General features: G+C 46.2%; 1 pseudogene; it reads left to right on the plus strand.

The window, feature by feature from the left end:
* The first annotated feature begins 2,841 nt into the window (after positions 1-2,841).
* Positions 2,842-16,985, plus strand: LOC118633523 (annotated as a pseudogene).
* The last annotated feature ends 1,324 nt before the right edge of the window (positions 16,986-18,309 follow it).

The following is an 18,309-nucleotide window of genomic DNA, read 5'->3' on the forward strand; positions in this document are numbered from 1 at the left end:
GTGAATTCTTCACTATTTATTGACTCCAAGTGTTATTTCTTCCCATTAGAAGCAATTTCCCTTCTGATGAAGGAAAGGTTGACTGTGACCATTGCAGGGGGTCAGCCACCCTGAGGGTCTCTATACCTGCTCTGTATGGTGTGGGAAATGCTTTCACTCACCTTTCAAGACCCAAATAATTGTCCCTGCTGTCTGAAGTCTTCCTTGGCTCCCCAAACAGTTGAAAGCAGATGAGAAAGAAGCAGGAAAACCAGATTGAAGACCCAAAAATGGATCCATGAATGACAATCATACAAAGACACAGTTATAAAGAGCTCACACCGGCCAGTGACTATGAGGCCTGGGTCAACTCACTTTCCCCCAAACCACATTTACTTCTATATCATGTCATGATTTTTTTTTTTTTTTGCCGTATCTTTAAATATAGATGATTGATAGATAGATGATAGATAGATAGATAGATAGATAGATAGATAGATAGATGATAGATTTTTAGAGAGAGGAAGGGAGAGGCAGAGAGAAAGAGAAACATTGATGTGAGAGCAGAACATCCATCCGCTGCCTCCTACACGACCCCTACCAAGGATCGAGCCCACAAGTCAGGCAGGTGCCCTGACCGGGAATCAAATCAGCAAACTTTTGGTGCCCAGGATGATGTCCAACCAACTGAGTAGCCAGGGTGAGTATCACTTATACACTTAACTATTTATATTTTTTCTTTTTAAAAAAATATGTTTTTTTTAATTGACTTTTTAGAGAGAGAGGAAGGAAGAGAGAGAGAGAAACATCTTTGTGAGAGAGAAACATCAATTGGCTGCCTCCTGCACACCCCCTACTGAGGACCGAGGCTGAAACCGGGGCATGTACCTTGACTGGGAATCAAACTAGGACCTCTCAGTCCATGGGACAGTGCTCAATCCACTGAGCCACACTGGCCAGGCTATAATTTTTCTTTTTCTACTTTCTTTACTTACATTTTTTTATTATTTTTTTTAATCCCCACCCAAGGACATTTTTCCATTTTTGTTCAGATAGAGTGGGAAGGAGAGAGAGGGATAGAGGGAGAGAGAGAGAAACATCGATGTGAGAGGGACACATCCAGTGGCTGCCTCCTGCACAACCCTGACCAGGGCTGGGGACACACTGCAACCAAGGTACGTGCCTTTGACTGGACTCGAACCCGAGACCCATTGGTCCACAGGCTGACGCTCTAACCACTGAGAAAAATCAGCCAGGGCTACATTTATTTTAAATAAATCTTATCAGGATCCCTTGCCAAAACCAGAAGGTAATGAGATAATTTTTAAAATGAGTACAGTGAAAACAAAACAATGGCACTACATTGTAGCCTGCCAGGACTCTGAGCCTGAGGGCTGCTGGCTCCTTGTCAAAAGAAAAGTCAGCCCTGGTCAGTTTGGCTCAGCGGTTAGAGCATCAGTTCTCGGACCAAAGGCTCTTGGGCTGGATTCCTGGTCAAGGGCGTGTACCTGGGTTACAGGTTTGATTCCCAGCCCCAGTTGGGATCATGCAGGAGGCAACGAATCGATGTGTCTCACATCAACGCTTCTTTCTCTCTCTCTCTTTCTCTTCCACTCTCAAAAAAAATCAATGGAAAAATATCCTTGGGTGACGATTAACAACAACAAAAAGCACTCATAGAGAATCTGCTGATACTACTCCACAGGAAAACAAAGCTTCATATGATGGCGTGTTTTAGGGGATGGGCAACCCCAATGTTCATTATGAGAGTCAAAATGGGAAAAATGAAAACTCCCAGCAATAGTGTATTGATTCTACAGGCCATGGGACATCCATACAATAGAATTCTATGCAGCCATTAAAACTTTTGTTTTAGGAGGATATAACTGACATGGAGAGACATTGACACCATGGAGTCAATTCAGACAGTCTCTCTAGTACAACTTTATAGACTAAATATGATTTGGACTTAAGATCAAGTATCCCTCAGCTTCCTTGGCTACCTTGAAACTGCATTAGTTCCCTGAGTTATAGAAAATAAGAATTCCTTGCTCAAGTACATTGGAAAAACTCTAAATAAATCACAGTGAAATGAACTTCTTTGCTACTAAACTTCTCAGATCTTTGAATATAATAATGCACATCGTGAATCTCCAAGAGGAGACCCATTTTCTCAATGTATTTCATCATGACATGCGTCCTGGGGACCACACTTTGGAAAAGCAGCTAGATGGATGATTGAGTGCACACATTGGTGAATCAATACAGAAGTCTAGAAGATACAAATAAAAAGTTAACAGTGCCCTGGCCAGTTTGACTCAGCGGTTAGAGCATCAGCCTTCAGACCAAAGAGTTGCAGGTTTGATTCCCAGTCAAGGGCACGTATCTCAGTTTCAAGTTCAATTCCTGGCCCCAGTCAGGGTCGTGCAGGAGGCAGCCAAATGATGTGTCTCTTTCACATCGATTTTCTTTTCTCTCTCTCTCTCTCCTTCCCTCCCACTCCATCTAAGAAAAGTCAATGGAAAAATACCCTTGGGTGAGGATTTTTAAAAAAAGTTAACGGTGATTCTATCTGACTACTGGAAATGTGGGTGACTTTATGGGTATATTATCATTATTATTATTTTGTGATTTTTCCCACATTGAACATTTCTGCTTATATAATTTTAAAATAACGAACTACTCTGTTATTGTTTTATTTTTTTAAAGCTGGCTGGAGAAAGAATGGAGATGGGAAGAGAGTTCTCCCTCTCAAAGGCAGCCGTGTGACTGCCTTGTACACGTGCCAATGTTAATTACTGCTCTTCTAAAGCAATGAGGCAGATGCTCTAAATGCTTTCCCCTTGGTTCCCATTGGCCATCATGGAAAACACTCTACGTTCAACTAGAACCGTCGTCATCATCGTCATCATCATCATCATCATCATCATTATCATGTCGGTCACTGATACGCTTTTCTTTTTCCATTTTTTTATTGAGGTAAAATTCACCTAACATAAAATTAACCATTTTAAAGTGAGCGATTCAGTAGCATTTACTTCATTCACAATGTTGTGCGACCATCACCCTGATCTAGTTCCAACTGATAGGCACTTGATGAGGACATCTAGTATCGTGCCTGGAATTTACCCCCACCTCCCATGTTTTTCTAAAAAAGAATTGAGGTGAAGTGTCAAAGGAAGTGATATATACTAAGGTTAATAAAACAGAAAATAGGGGCCATAAAAAGGAGAAGGTGCTAACTATCCCAATCACGAGGTTGATACGATGCTGGTGATTAAGATCAAGGGTATCTCTGAACCTTCTGGCAGCCAGAGAAATATGGGAAACACAGCAATGAATGGCTATTATCAGAAGGAGAAAGCTCAGTATAACTCAAATGAACTAAAGAGTTTTTCTAGAACTTAATTCTAAAGCAAGTTTTTCACATGGATTTCATACATAGAATATTAATCTACACAATAGGCAATGTCCTTGATTGTAATTTTATAACAAATGCACAAGAAAATATTTTAATATGGTTGTTTTTCTTTCTTTTTTTTTTATCCTCACCCGAGGACATTTTTCTATTTTTTGTACAGATAGAGTAGGAGGGAGAGAGAGGAAGAGAGAGAGAGAGAGAGAGAGAAACATCGATGTGAAAGGGACACATCGAGTGGCTGCCACCCGCACGACCAACCAGGGCCAGGGACAAACTGCAACCGAAGTACATGCCCTTAGCGGGAACTGAACCTGGGTCTCTCTGGACCTCAGCCAACGCTCTAACCGCTGAGCCAAACCGGCCAGGGCCATATGGTTGTTTTTCAATAAATATTTACTGGATGAATTATTAGGAAAGTGAATAAATGAATGAATAAAAGATAAATCTCTTTCGGCTCAGAAGCATTCTCATCACACAAACCCTTCATAAGTTTGTCAGTACGAGAGAACTGAATGCCCAGTGAAGACTGTAATCATTGCTAAACTAATAAAGAAATTCTTTTTAAATAAACCTAAACTATAGGGAAGATAATAACTATTTTAATCAAAGGAAAGTATTAGGAAAGTCTGAATTATCTCCTGATAGCAGTAACAGTGTAGGAAAACCATGAGTCTCTGAGTACTATCTAATTGCTCTGCCGTTCTACAGAGCTTTTAGGATGAAGTGGTCTCCATTCTTCATTCCAGATGTGCACACTGTTGTTTAGAGCTCAGTTTTTAGTTTAAATGGTTTTAAGAGTTTCCGGAATATATCTGCTCCCCAGACCATAGAAGTCTGAGAGTTAGAAGTATGAGAATTGACGCTGCCTAATTCTGTAGGTGGACTCAACTCATTCCATCCAAAACCGTGATTCTTTAGTCATTCTTATCTTAGATGTCAAGAGAGGAAATTCTGCCACACAACCAGAGTTGTGTGATTTTCTAGGCTCTATCTCAAGGCTAAGATTTAAGAACAAGTATTTCTCCTTCCTCTTCACTTCCCAGATAAAAAACACACCAGAAGTTCCTGGTGAGGGGCGAGAGAACCTCAGTGGCGGCCCTGAGGGGACTTGGCCTGGACCGTATGTCCGAAAGGTCAACTGTGGATTCCCGGGTGGTGACGCGACAGACTATTTTTTATCTTAAAGTGTTTTGTCTTTTTCAGTATTCTCGACTTGTTTTATAATAAGCTTTGTTACTGATTCATGTAAAGTTGTTTGGTCTGGTTTTACTAAGAAAGCAGCAGCGGTTGAGAGAGCAGGTTTAAAGTGAGAGGGGCCACTGGCCGGTTTGGCTCAGCGGTTAGAGCATCGGCCTGCGGTCCTGAGAGTCCCGGGTTCGGTTCCCGCTAAGGGCGTGTACCTCGGTTGCAGTTTGTCCGCGGCCCTGGTCAGTTGTGCGGGTGGCAGCCACTCGATGTGTTTCTTTCACATCGATGTTTCTCTCTCTCTCTCTGTTCCTCTCTCTCCCTCCCATTCTACCTGAGCAAAAAAATAAAATAAAATAAAGTGAGAGGGGCCATGGGGCAGACTGCTTATCTGTCTCCCTAGACTCTAGGGCCTGGAGGCTGTGACACTGGGGGATACTCCTGTTCTCCTTCACCCCAGTCCTCAGGGATTAAACCTCCCCACCTCATAGATGCGCTGGCAGGGTTAAATGAGATCATGCAGAGCTCTGTGGCTCAAACTGAGCATGCACTTATTATTACATTATTGATACAATATCACAAATGATAGCTATTAACATCGTTAACTGACATTTTCATTTTTAATGATAGCAGGAACAATAGTAAAAAGAGGAAAAAGTTGTCTCTAATCCCATGTCCCCAACAGATCAAGCCATCGCCACTTGCCCACGGCCTCTTCTTGCCCTGACCCACATGATCCATACACAGTCATAATCGTATTGTAAATGCAACTTTTCATTCTGACTTCTTTCAGTTAACATTAGATAATAAGCATCTTCTGCTACATATGAATCATTAAATGGTGACTTTAAAAGCCATGTGTATTCAGGGACAATAAGATGCATTGACACCCCCTCTATAGCATAAGCTGTCTTCTTCATATTTTCTAAATTAAAATCTCTCAAGATGACCAGTGCTGGCCCTCGAAGTAACCAAATTTGATGTAATGAAACCAGCATCACAAGGAGGCAAGCAAATCAGGGCACTTTGGGTGATGAGGGAGCATTAACCTTTTATAAGCTTGAAAGCTGATGGGTTTCACTTTGCTACAACGTACAAATGCACCTCAGCATAAGATCCAAGTAGTACTGCCTTTCCGAAGGCAGGTGCAGAGTCTGACCTCCAGAACCAAGCCAAGAGCATGTGAAGCCAGCAGAACAAGGAGGGCCGACCCTGGCATCAGGCTGCTGCTCTTCCTGGCCACGTGCAGAATCTGGGCAGGTGGGGCTGGGGGGAGGACAGGGCCTGCCTGAACCAGTCGTGAGAGGGAACAGAGCTTGCTTAGGAGCGAAGCACATTTAGGCAGGAAGATCAGGTGTGGCTCAGGAAATGTGGGGAAAATAATACGCTGTCCAAATAGTTTGGCCTGGAAATTGGAAAGCCTTGAATTCTGCTAAGGAGCTTTGAATGCATTTAGGTGGGTAACGAGGAGCCCCTGAGAGTTTTTGAATAAGGAAGTGGGCCAGCCAAGGTGCTAAGTTGCAAAGAGACAGAACAAAGTGGTGTGTGGAGACAAAGGAGAAAACAGCTCTGATGGGCAGTGAAGAAAAGGAACCACAGAGAGATGGTGGCTGACAGGTACTCGGTACTGTGTCCCGCCTCTGTTCTGTCCCTGTATGTGTACTCAGTAATTTAATTTTATAACAATCCTCTGATTTGGGTACTATTATCGTTCCTGTTATCCAGATGAAAAATGGAGGTCCAGAAGTCTTAGGTGACTTGGGCAGCTTTCCAAGGTCACAGGCAGTAAGTGGCAGCACCAGCATAGAAATCCAGACGGGCTGGTTCTGGAGCCTGGGGGTCCCTCCACCCCACACTGCCTGTACAGAAGCAGGAGACCTGTGACTGGACCACATGAGAGGCCACCAGGTGGGTGGGGAGGCATTCCAGGCAGCGGGGAGGACGACACGTGCAAACGCAGAGGTGACCACCAACGTGCTACTCCTGGGCGAGGCCAAGTCCCAAGGGTGCAGACGGACGGGCCGGAGAAGGAAACCTGTGCTTCGAATTTCCGTGCCTGGCAGTGTGGAGGGACCAGTGACAAAGGCCAAGAAGCTCTGTGCCCTGAGATAGTTGTCCCCAGGAACTTGGTTTCACACACCGCATGGTGAACAGTTGGAAGGATTGTTTTGGTCGAGGCTGCCTCCATTCTGGCTGGTCTCAATGACAGTCATTCATCCATCTAACACACGTGTATCATGTGCCTCTCAGGGTAGCACCGGGCTCCGCAGAGACGAACGACATTGGCACAGCACCTACAAAAACCCATGCCCGAGGTGAACTTCCTTCTGCTCAGCATGGAACTAGCTTGGGCAAAGGATCTCCCCATGTAGTACTTCAAACCTCTTTGTTCTTTCTTGGGAAAATCTCATCCTACAGAGCAGTGTGCTCACATAACCCGCCTCCTGCTGGAGACCAGATTGTACTTGCTCGTGACTGATGAATTCGACAGCCAGTGGAAGTAATTTCACCTACGGCTGCATAGGGACCAGATGACCCCAGCCGGTGTTTTTCTTGTTACCCTCAGAATCCTTCAGCCTGAAGCATATCCAGGAAGCCAGCCTCGCCTCCCTCTAGGTCCCTGAGGTAAGGGCCATAAAGACGGTTCTCCCAATGGTAGGCTCTAACAAGACCCAGATACACATTTGGATGGGTTCCCTGAAGCTGGATCATCCATGGGGCACAACTTGAAAATGTCTGCTCTGCACTTGCTCTGTCCAGTCTCCCCACGGCCCTATGAGGTGACCATGCACCTGTCCATTCTTCAAACCACGGTCCTAGTTACCTGGCTCAAGACCCTTCAGGTGGCGTCATCAGAACTAGAGTAAACTTGCACAGAGAGGGGGGATGCTGAGAATTGCCGAGTCTCTGTATGAGCAGCACATGGCCCAGAGGCAGCGCGACACACCCATGAGCAAGCGTCGTGGAAGTCAGGGGGCATTTAGAAAAGCAGCAGGGGCAGCAATGGAGATCTGTCTAGAGAACCTCCACCTCCGCCCAAGAAAGACTGCTTCTTATGCAATTAGAACACACCCTCCGTCTGTCTAAAAGCCACTTCCGTAAAGCACCCCCTTCTCCCTCACTTCTACAGGGTCTCCATCGGTGGACAAGGTCAGGCTTTTGGCCCGCAGGCACCAGGCCAAGGGTTAGTGGGTGCATAGCCACGCGCGGCCCAGAGCTAACTGCTAGGGAAGAAGTCCCATAGTGGATAGCTGGCTCTAGACATACATAGAGCAGTCCTTATGTGGGGTGCATGCTTCCCCATGCTCATTAGCAAATAGACCCATCTGCACCCCTGCTGCGAGCAGTTTAGAAGTAGATAAAATCTGAAAATATTACACATGTATGTCTGTACACACACTCACCCAGAGTATGTCCCTGAGCAGCATGGATGAGAGATGGCTTTCCTGGAAAAGGCTCAAATCTTCCCTCTCTACCTACATACACACTCATTTGTCCCTTCAAAAGATGACAGTGCTAAGATGGACTTGCAGACTCCAGGCGAACGCTGGTGGCCTGTTTGCCACCTACATCCCAGAGGCTCAGTAAGTGCCACCAGGGCAAGTGGCCACGTGGGTCTCAGGGAGCAGCGGGGCTCTCCCCAACTTCTCCTGATGTCCACCTTCCAGACTGACCTCAGGCTCGCACTGTCCTGCTCCCCTTCTGCGCTCCTGTCCGGGAGAAGCCACAGTACAAGGGCATGAGTGAGAAGGTGAAGCCACCAACAGCCTGGGCTTGGGCATCAGGCAGGACTTGATTTGGGCTCTGCATTTACTATGTGAACAGCTCACTTGATCTCTGCAAACCTCATTTTCCTCATCTGTACAACAGGGACAACAGTGCTTGCCCATCAGATTTGCTGTGGGGACTGAATAAGACGACGCGTGCAGAAAGCTCCATTTGCTGTGTGAGCACACCCCGCTGATGGTGCTCCCACGGCACTTGGCACGCTTGGCTGGCTTACCTGCTCATTGGCCACTTACTAGATCGTCGGCCCTTTCAAGGCAGGGTCAATTGTTTATTAACTGCTTTATTCCATTGGATAAACACAGGCACACAGTAAACATTTATTAAATACTCATTGGATTTGTTAAACTCATAATTAATTATAGACCCCACATCATTAGTACCTGTGATGATTAATTTTATGAGTCAACTTGGCTGGGTCATGGTGCCCAGCTATTTGGTCACACGTTATTTGGAATGCTTCTTTGAGGGTGTTTTTGGATGAGATTAACATTTGAATCAGTGAACTCTGAATAAAGCAGATTGCCCTCCGTCATGTGGGTGGGCCTCGTCCAAATGGTCGAAGGCCTTCATGGAACCAAGACTCCACTGAGCGAGATGGATTTCTGCCAAATTGCCTGTGGTCTCGAGCTGCAACTCCTTCCTGAGTCTCCAGCCTGCCAGCCTCCCCATCAGGTTTTGGACCCACCGAGCCTCCAAAATCAAGTTGAGAAGAGAGGTTCCTTTGCCGTTTAGCCATGAGAAAGCAGCATGCCTACCCGGCATCGGGCTGCCCGGCGGGCAGGTGCCAGGCACAGCCTAGAAAAGCAGGGGCAACAGAAACGTTGTTTTTTTTAAGAACTTGATATTTCAAAAAATAGGCACTGAAGTAGTCATCATAACTCAGAATTTCTAATGCTATTTTATGGTTTAGGTTTTTTTTCATGAGAATTCCATCTTGAGAGGTGGGTATGTCCCCAGAATCTGCTGCCGGTTGACTCTCTAAAGGGTCAGTGTGCCTCCTGCTCCGTGGGGGCTTGGGGGAGCCAAGGGCTGTATTTAGCCTGAGCAGCACTGCAGGGCAAGCACAACGTAGCATATGAAGCAGCTTGGGGGGCGGAGGGTGGGGGACACCCCAGTAAAGGAGCTGGGTTCTGCAATCTGTTTCCAACTGCTTGTGCCTATGAATCATCTGCAGCCACACTCCCTCACAACCCGAATGTTACATAAATAATGTACAAAATGAGCAAAATCGAGCCACCACCAAGAATGAGCCTGACCTTGGACTGTCATGGAGGAGCCAGGATAAAGGGCTTCTTTAAAAGAGAGTTGTGGGTTCTCTCCAGAAGGGTGAGTTTTGCTTGGCTTCTGTAAGTCACTAATAGCTTTTAAAAAGTCAGTCACTTTCAAGGCCCAGGCACTTCCGAAACTGTCTTCAGTGTCCATTTCTCACCTAGTAAAATCTCTAAAAAGGAAAATAAAAGTAGGCTTGCATTGCGAGGAGGATGAGGAGCACAGAGCAATCCCAGAGGCCTTGAAATGCTGGTGAAATCCAACCTGGGGGCATGATGGGCATGGGAAAGGAATGGCCACTAATTAAATGAGCAAAAATACAAGTGCCAGACTCTTTTGTAAAATGCGGGGATAGAATTCTTTATGTGTTTCCTCCTTGAATATTCAACGGTTATGCGAAAATGTTATTGTCAGGTAGGGCTGAGCAGAGACCTCCAGAAAGTTTCCCAGACTCTAACTTGTTTCCAGGGAAGATCAGCTGAGGAAGTGAGCAGGAGAAATCACCAAAGCCCAGGTCATTTAGCAGGGAAGAAAGGAGGAGGTCAAGTGAGGGCGGGGGGAGAAATTTTTATTGAGCGCTTACTTTGTGCCAAGCATTATCTAATTTAATCTTCCCAACAACACTAGGAAGTTATTCTTATTATTCCCATTATATAGATAAGAAAATTCAGAGCTTAGGTAATTTAGACAAGACTGCTGAGCCTGTACTTGTCAGAGCCGGATTCAGAGCCTAGCCTCTTTGATTTAAATCCCATGGGCTAGGGTTAGGGTTAAATTATGGGCCTATACTGACTTCTAACCAACAGCTCAATTACCTTGACACATATTTAAATGTTTCCCATTTGCAGAAATGCATCTAGAGCTGCAAAGCACTTTATTCTATATCAACATGGAAAGTGGTTTACTCTCAAAACACATTTCTTTTTGAAGTAAATTTTGTTTAATAGAGGCTTCCTTAGTGTGCCTTAAATAAACACCTTACAAACGTATTTGGTAGAGAGGCCTCCTTCTCCATCTTAAAAATGTTGTTTACTTATATTCACTCATTCAGGAAATATTTACCGGGCACCTACGAAGTTCTAGGTGCCCTGCGGATTGCCAGGACTTAGCAGATGAAGTTCCTGCCCTGAGGGCTCACAGCCTGTACCTGGGTCTGGTCAAGGGGAGGCACCCAGAACCGGCAGCCTATTAGTGAGATGTCAGGTGTCAAAACAGATTCACAGCATAAGAAGAGATTCTGGGCTCTGAATAACTGAATGCATCTGCCACTAAATGACCAAAAGATCTTCCGACTTCTGACCACGTCATCTATAATCAAAAAACCTCACTGCCTCCTTGCTTCCTCATTTGATCCCACCAGTATAGCACCCTCTTAAAATAAAACAAAAAGAGTCAAACATTTCAGCTTTCAAAAACTGGACCAAAGCCAGTACACTGGGCTTCTGCTATAGAATAACCAAGACCCTTTCTGTAAACCTATAAATACATTTCAGCAGATGCTTGGACTCAAAGAATCCATGTGGAAAACCAACCCTCTGGTCCTCAGAATCATGCATGCTTGCCTCCTTTCCCGACCCCTCTCCAGCTTTAGAAAGTTGTACTTTGGGAAGCTATTAGTGCAGAAAACAGTATTTGCAAAATGAGGGGTTACCCCAGAAAACCCTACGAAAATAGGTAGCCCCATAGAGAAGGGAGTGAGCTCAGATCCCAGTTCCAAGAGGTCTCTTCCACCCTGAGGTTCCCAGGAAAGTTAGGAGTGAAAGCCACCACACAGGACTCTTTCAGGCTACTGTGATGAGCTCCCTGCCCAGCTGCTCTGTCTCTATCATGACCCTCAGAATGTCAGATCACAAACTCAGGACTTCAATGGTCACCGGTTGCCAACTCAGATTTTGCAGCATCATATCATATCTAAATGGTGGCACATTATTTTCACAACAAATTAACTTTAATTCATTTAATTTGAAAAAGATAAGGTGCCAGAACCCTTTTCGAAAGAGCAGGAGCACAAAGAGACTTGATAATGAGAATAGTAAACAACAATAAATAATTATAATAAACTAGGACATAAGTTTCTGGAGAGCAGAGACTTTTTCCATCTTGTTCCCTGCTGAATCTGTAGTACCGGAACATTCAGGAGCTAATACATGTCCATGGAATGAATGAATGGATAATACTAATAAGGATTGTTTACAACGTCCCAGATTCTATGCTAAATACTTCATCCTCGTTATCTCATTTAAACCTCCTGATCTAATACCCAGTAACCTGTACAATCCCCAGTCTGTTATGAGGAAGTAGGTTCAGGACCTGCACATCACTTCTTCAGGGTCACCTAGCTATGGGGGCAGATCCAGGGTTTGTGGAGCCTGAAACTTATACAATTTGAGAATGACTGCTTTAAGGAAAAGAACGCAAAACTCCATTGGTATGTAAGTGAATATTTACTTAGAACAGCAACTTTCAACCTTTTCCATCTCATAGCACACATAAACTAATTACTAAAATTCTGCAGCACACCAAGAAATATATTTTTTGCCAATCTGACAAAAACATAGGTATAATTTTGATTGACTTACCAAAAATAATAATAATAATAGTAATTACCTACCCACACCCTTACTCCAAAGCAACTTTTTAAAAAATTAGGTACCTATGCCTGGCTGGTGTAGCTCAGTGGATTAAGCATCGTCCCATGGACTGAGAGGTCAGGGTTTGATTCCCAGGTCAGGGCACATGCCCGGGGTTGCAGGCTTGATCCCCTTTAGGGGGCGTGCAGGAGGCAGCTGATCGAAGTTGCTCTCTCACATCGATGTTTCTGTCTCTCTCTCCCTTCCTCTCTCTCTAAAATATCAATAAAAACATTTTTTTAAATATCACGTACCTATACTTGTATATAAGGATTTCTGATACCAAGAAGTAACCAATCAGATGCAACCTATTATGCGATGTGACCAATAAGATGCAAGTCTGTTGTATGACCCATATACTTATGGTTCAAGACAGAGGATGCACACCTGACGGCTATTGTTGTGTTGGCTATTGTCATTTTTTTTCTATTTGGCAATCTAAGGGAAAAGAGGTCACTGCCCCCGACTAAATAGTCAGATATTGCATGTTTTAAAAATTCTTGACAGCACACTGGTTGAAAACCATGACTTGGGATGAGGAAAGAAATTGCAACAAATTAAAAATGTGGAAGTATTACAAACATCAAAAATTGGGAAAATAACAGGAATTTTTGTCATCTGCCTGACATATTTTTTCCTACCTTTTTGGGGGGGCCACGTATTTTTATATAAAGAGAACACAAAGATAATGTATCTTTCTTGTACTGTGGCTGATCAAAATTTGCTTTTATTGTTAATAGTTGGAGAAATATACTTCAGCTCTACTACTCATTACAGATGCTATCAAGTAAGTCCTTAGGATTGTCCCTCAAGTCTCTTTCCTCTCTGTGCCATAAGATTTCACAGCATTTCAAGTGTTCTTGTCAGTGATGAATCTTGAACCAACATCCCTGAGTTGACAACACTCACGAACCTGTGCGCCTCACTATAGTGACTTCATGTGGATTATGGATTTCATGTTATCTTTGTTCTGTGTCAAATCAGCAAGTAGTTTACATCTTTTCCCACTGTGGCCAGATTCACTCCCCTGCATTAATTGGATTATCGTGGCTCCAGGTGATGTGCGTTATTTCTAATCAATATTCCTTTCTTGCAAAATGAATAAATAAAATTACCCTTTCTGTTAATTAATGAGTTTAAATGATCTGAAAATTTTTGTTATGATTTGCTTCCCAGTGCCTATTGATTTCATTGTTTATCTTTGTCACTTCCATTTCACGTTTCTATCTTTCTATGAATTTTCTTTCAGTTCTTTAATAATTTTAAAGATGACCATGCAAAAAAAGTATAATTCGCCCTTGTTGAAATAAAAAGACTAATTCCTCACTTGTCTTATTGACACATTCCAAAATGACTTTTCAAGTTGCAGTTAAAATGGCATATTCTTTTTTTTATCCTCACCTGAGGATATGTTTTTATTGATATGAGAGAAAGAGAAACATCGATTGGTTGTGTCCCCCATGCACCCCAAAGGAGGGTCAAACCGGCAACCTAAGCATGTGCCCTCACTGGGAATCAAACCCTCAACCTTTTGATGTACAGACGACACTCCAACCAAATGAGCCACCTGGCCAGGGCAAAATGGCATATTCGGCACTGAACTTGCCCTTCGTCAGATCCTGAAAACACCCTTGGCCTTTCCAGTGCCATCTACACAAGGTAAATAGAGACCAAGATGTAGGCAGACTGGAAAGAGACAGTAATCTTCACTGACTATTAGCGAGGGCCCCTCTGGGAAGGCAGTCACCCTAGAATTGAACTGTTACCAGCTTTGTGGTAAGTGGGCCTCCACACAGCAAGTGTGTGGCGGAGTCCTAATCCAAAGTCCATCTGGCTCCAGGCCCTGAGCATCTGACCCCGGCTCTACCTACTGCCTATCTAAGAAACTAACAAAACAGAGTGTATAACTCCAACTAAGTTAGATAGTCCTCCTCTAGCTTGGTCTTCCACAAAGTGCCAAAGGAATACCCAAGATTCTTTCTATAAATTCACATACACAACAAAATTTCCAGAGAATCCTTGAATTTGAAAGAGCTAAGCTAAAAACCAGGTGAAGAGTCCTCAAACACATTCAAATTTATTAAGCACCAAAAAGTAAATAGAGGGGGCAAAAATGGAACCATCTCTGTATTCCCTTGTTCTCTCATGTGGACAAATACAGCTGGGAGGGCTTACTGGTCAACCAGGGCCACATCCAGCTCTCCCTTCTCCCAGGTGGTCCCTGTCTTTCAGCACCAACAGGCCCCCGTCTCCAAACTCATCCCTTGAGAACAGGCCCCCGTCTCCAAACTCATCCCTTGAGAACTGTCATTCCCAGCCCTCTAGGAATAGAAGCCTTCTTTCTACTCAATGCTAGAATTGGAGACACATCTGTTCCCCTCCCACAGGGAACAGTGGGATCGCCACTCCTTTCAGAGTGTGTGTGTGTGTGTAAATTTGACATATTCTCTAAGATCCATAAATAAATATGTCACTAAGAAAAACAGGTTTACAATAGACACATCCATATTTTTCTCCAAAAATCATTAGATATAAATGGAGTATGTATTGTCCATCTCAGAGTCACCAAGATCAGATTCTTAGAATAAGAACTCCACCCACTCACGCCTCTAGGGAATTCAGTTGATAAAAGCATATACAGGTGTGTGTCTACTGTCAATAAATTCACAATCTAACAGGGGAGTGAAGACACGAACACAACAAATACCTACAACATCACGTAGAAAGTGAGAAATGGCTCATGAGTGACCTGACACAGAGCAGCGGGGGCTCAGAAGAAATACATTTCTGAAGAGGAAAGACTGGAGCATGTAATATCAATCATCTCAATCAGAATTGCATTTTTTTAAAAAAACTAATATAGTTCAGAAAACTTGGGAATAGATTGAAAAATAGAAATGAGAAAGGAGAGATAGCCGAGCACCCTCCTCTCCTGCCCATCTGTGAGTGATTTTTACACTGAATCGACATCGCACTTATTCCGTGTAACTGTGCTTCACTAATCAGACATCCTGCTCTAGCATCCTCCCGATTATTCTGTTTTCCTGCCTCATTTGCTTTCTGCTTCCAAACTCTGGCAATATTATCTTACAGCATTATTGCAAAGTAAATTTTAACTGAATTTGCAATTTGAAGTCATTGATTTTTCTAAGTTTAAACAAACAGAAGCTACTGCTTCTGTTCCCTAAGGAGAACCTGAAAGAGAGTATTGGATGGTTTCACGGAATTCCAGTCGGGAGGGAGAAATGCGAAAGAGTTGGGAATGTGAAGTTTTTAAATGAATGTGAAAATGAGCCATAAGCAGAGGGGTATGACTAGAGAATTCTCCAACAGCAGAGCAATTTGAGGTGATCCTATTTACTACTAGCAGGCAGAGAGCTTTTCATGAGACACTTTGAAAAACTGTTCACATGTCCTATTACCATGAATGGGGAGCCTGTAAGAAGATTAGGGAGCAACAGACACTATTTGGAGGAGCCCAATACCAGTGTGACTCTCACAGAGAAGAGGCTCCCTACCTGGGCAGGGATGGGTTTGGCATCAAGATCCACAAGGGTGACATCCAGACCTGTGCAGGGCCAACGCCAGCATCCTAGATCCTGGATTTCACACGTTCCCCTTCCTGGGGTGTGACCGTGCAGCTGGACCCGGCCCTGGTGCTCGGGGAGGCCCTGTGCCTGGGGTGTGGCCAGCCCCTGCTGCAGGTCCCTGAATGCCCCTTCTTCATGCCATGGAACGAACCTCAGCCCCCTGTAGGGCTCGGCCTCGTGTGCACCGGCCATCACAGCCAACCGTGGCCAGAGCTTCCATGGCCAGAATATCACCCTCCTCTACAAGAAACAGCTTAGCCTCCGTCCCCACCTTGGACCCAGGGGCAGAGCTCACAATGGGAGCACCCCTTAGGCTGTGCTCCTTGATCCCACCACGGGCTGCCTACCAGATCCGCCGCAGCCTGGGACCCGGCTTCACTGGCTGGCAGTGCTGGACTGGGCAGAGTAGTATCCACTGGGCTTGGAACTGGGGCCACCACTGAGCCTATCAGGCAGCCTCATGGGCTGAGTACAGCAGGGGTTCCCTCACCTGGACCCACGAGCAGCTCCACAGACCCATCCTGGCTTTGAACAGGCAGCCCATGTGCTGATGGAGGGCACACTGTGGCCGGCCAGGCACTGCAGCCCATGGGCTCTGGGTTTCTATCACTTCCCAGCCTGTGGCAATGGCTGGCAGAGTCTGGCTTCCAATGACATGGGTCACTGTCACACAGCCACCCTTGCCTACAACACCCAACGGCTTTGGCTCTGGGCCGTCTCTAACACCCTGTTGCCCAGCATCCACCTCCCACCCAGGCTGCTGCCGCTACCACCCTGCCTGTCCTGGCTTATGCCCACCTCACAGAGCAGAGCTCTGGGACGTTCCTGTTCCAGGATAGGTGCTGGCATCTTCATGACTATCTGCTGGACACCCTGGGCCCCTACAGGATCAACATGACCAGGGTAGCCACAGTCTGTAGTCAGCAGGGTGCTGTGGGCACTGTGCCCGGGAGACCCAGGACAGCTGGAAGCCTTTCTGCACCTGCACCAGAGGGCAGCCCTGGAGCCTGGGGGTCCTTCAGCTGCCACCGTTACTGGGGCTGGGCTGACCCACCTGCCAGGAGCCCAGGCCTGAGCTTGGGCCTGAAGAAGCAGCACAAAGCCAGGGGTCACCTGTCCTGACCCTCTTGTCCCTGCTGCCATTTCCCGGTCCTGGAAGGTTCCACCCCACTCTCATTCTAGTTAGTTTAACTGGCCCTCCCATACATATACCCTACTTCCCATGGCGTCCCTGGGGAGTGGAAGGGGCCACTTTAAACCAGCGGCCCCCTGAGATGACCTGATCCCTCCCACTGGACGCAGCCCAGGGAGAGACAGGGTTCCAGGTAGTCAGAGTTGCCAGCCCAGGGCTCTGTTCCTGTACATCACTGGGTCTGTGGAGATGTCACAGGAGGGCTGTCCAAGAGCAGGTGGACCCCAGGGCCTTGGCTAAGGTCTGTAGGTGCTAAACTGTTGTCCTTGGCTTTCATCATAACGTCACTTTTTCTTTCACGCCCACACAGAAGATCCACAATGAAGAGGAAGCACCAGCTCGGAGGTGAGAAACTGAGTCAGGGCACGGGAACGAGCAGTTAGGAGAACCATCCACAGCAACATCAAAGGGCGGAGTAGGAGGAGGGGAAGAGCGGCGATCGAGCGAGAGCCAGCAGCCCTGGAAGGGGCCGTAAAACGCAAGGACAACTTGAGAACGCCAGAGCCCATGACCATTGCCAGGGCACCTCACACCCTGGGAGGCTCTTGTCCTGAAGGCAGTGAATCCAGATGAGCCTGAGCTTCCCCAGGCGCTGAGCTAGTCATAGTCCCAGGCGCCCGTCACCGGCTCCTAACCCACACCAGGTCACTGGTTACTTCCGAGAGACGCTGAGGTGTCTTGCCTGAGTCACAAACAGCCCTGTGGTTCTATTTGAGCCACTAATTGATGTCAACTCTCTACCAAGCCAAAGAAGGGCCAGACTCATCCCCACCATGCTGGGACACCACAGTCTGTGCCCGAGGGCTGTGTCCCAGGGCGGCGCCCTCTGAGCCCAGACGGAGCCAGGCTCCCGGAGTTCTCACTCCGTCAAAGCAGCTCTCCGTGGCCCTCCCTGGCCCACTCTGTGCTGTCCTCACCCCCTAGGCCCTGAGGGACTCTGCTGCTGCGGCCACGGCCGTGGTCCTGGCGCAAACTACTGCTTGGTTTGTGCCTGCGGCCCCTCCACAGGACTCAGGCAAGGTCCAGGGCCCCCTGGGAGGACCCCTGCTTGAGGCACATAACAGGCCATTCTAGCCTCCCGGGCCCCACCTCTTCCCAGGTATACAGCCTCCTCTCCGAGCAAGTCTCTTGTGCCCATGTCCAGAAACACAGGCTGGTCACCTGCCCCGCTGACTCATCGGACACACCTGAAATGTCAGAACCCCAACGCAGGCCCTGGGACGCCTGCTCCTCGGTTAACGGCCATCGTTGTGA

This window comes from Molossus molossus, unplaced genomic scaffold (genome assembly GCF_014108415.1).
Source record: "Molossus molossus isolate mMolMol1 unplaced genomic scaffold, mMolMol1.p scaffold_m16_p_18, whole genome shotgun sequence".
In the NCBI taxonomy this organism is placed as follows: domain Eukaryota; kingdom Metazoa; phylum Chordata; class Mammalia; order Chiroptera; family Molossidae; genus Molossus; species Molossus molossus.